This window comes from Atta cephalotes (genome assembly GCF_000143395.1).
Source record: "Atta cephalotes unplaced genomic scaffold scaffold00081, whole genome shotgun sequence".
In the NCBI taxonomy this organism is placed as follows: domain Eukaryota; kingdom Metazoa; phylum Arthropoda; class Insecta; order Hymenoptera; family Formicidae; genus Atta; species Atta cephalotes.
In genome coordinates, this window is record NW_012130145.1 from 665,779 (window position 1) to 667,951 (window position 2,173).

Below are 2,173 nucleotides of genomic sequence, written 5' to 3' on the forward strand. Positions count from 1 at the left end.
AAGACTTTCTCGTGAACCAAAACACCACACTTTACTGCTGCAATGGATGTGGTGCTTGATTCGAGCCGATCAATTCGTTGCATCAGCGGTCTATATACATATATCGCCGATCGAGCACACTCGATATTACATGTATTGTGTGTCAACTTCGTTTTACGCGCATGAACAAAGTTACAACTGCAGATCTCTACACTTATTTTTATATAATATTTTTTGTATCGTATCAATTTTCTTCATATTTTTTCATGTTGAATATACATATATATAAATATATATATGTGTGTATATAAGAATTGTATAAAATAATTTATTGTTTATTCATATGTCAAATGCTCAATTGTTCTTGAATCAAGCACAACCTCTATCGATTATGATAAAATGGTAGTCAAGAGTTAGTAGTTTGAGAAAATGAAATTTAATGATTTTCCTCGGGGATAGGTATATATCTCTTAAAAAATAAATAATATTTTTAAAGTTTCTCTTTTCTCGACCAAATCACGCGTTGTCGACTTCTAGTTTTCGACAAGCATAATGAATACTCAAGAAACCCTCCGATTTTGATAATACCATTAAATAATGAGCACACTTTTGACAATTTTACATGGCATTCTGTGTAACCCGATCATTTTTTATTAACTGTCTGAATCTCGCGATGAATGGCTTGACTATCAGTTTATTATAAGTGTGTATTTCATCGAAATATATGAAGAAAGTGCACTGGAAGAACGTAAGCAAAATACTCTGTAAAACACGCTTTAGCCTATATGTGCGTACGAGCACACTCTACGGTGCCTCTCACTTAACTTACTCCACTTTAACACGATCGAGTAATAAAATTACGATAACGTAACGTAGATCATAAATGATAAATTATATAGATCACGGCAATGCAATGTATAACTCTCGAGGTACGTGATGGTGCAGCATGACAAAGAATTTTTCATTTATCTGACAATTGTTATAAGTATGTCAAGTAGTTCCAATTTTCATCATCTTCGAACCTCGTAGAGTTGTGAACTTTTCAATTTCCGTTTTTTCATTCTTCGTTACAAGTTCATCTTTTTAAAGTTCAGCTTAAATAGATAATGGGAAATTCTTTACACAGCGTGAGTTTAAAGAGATCTAGCGAGTACCAAAAAAAAAGCACGTGCACGATAAACGAAATTTAGAGATACTATACAATCATGAGTAGATAGAGATGATTATTATTATAGAAGTAGAGACAATCAATAAGCGTCATTAATATGACGCTATATGAAAATCAAATTTCCTTTTGTGACTTACTGAAAGACATTTTTAATGTATAATAAATTTAGTCAACGAAGTAAAATAAGTTGATGAATTCCGTTTATAGATATGTAGAGAGAGATCGGTGATATTCAATGACCTCGCGCTCTAAGCACATCATTATTTTATTATATAAAATTATTATTCCGGTAATATATTATTGTGCGGTTCGTTGTTGCTCATACAACTGGAAAAAACGATGTATAAATAGAAAATTTGTAGACAAACTTTTTTTTATAAAATTCTATTGTATTTTTCAGATTTATTTTTATATGCGCGCACGCAGAATGTCTCTCTTTCCAGTTGTAACAGCAATAACTCTCTAATCACTTTGTATAAAATATATTTTTATTAAAGATGCTCAAATATATTAATTAAGTTTTTTATTTTAAACTTAGAGGAAGACTATTAATTTTTTATTTTATGAAAGTTATAATTAAAGTTTTTGCTTTTTAAAAATTTTTGTGATTTATTTAAATATGATTGTATGAATTATGATTGACCAAAGACGTTAATTGTATCCTTTCTTCTTCGGAAATTGTGATAATTTATTATTGAAAAATAATTGAAAGAGAATATATAATTGTAGAAACAAATAGATATCTATAAATATTATATCGTAAAATATATACTCTAAAGGATCTCAAAATGCAAGTAGTGAATCGGCCAAAAAAAGTATGTAATATAATTTTTGTCATTAAACGCATGTATACTACATTATATAATAAAAAATAGGCAAATCGTGTACACACACAATCGGGTTTAGTAGAGATATACGTATGTAGAAATTGTTTGAGGCGACAAACTAGACTTATCGCGTATAAATAAGCTCTCTTTTCTTACAATAAATTAACACGAATTTCATTCAATTTAATTAACACGAATA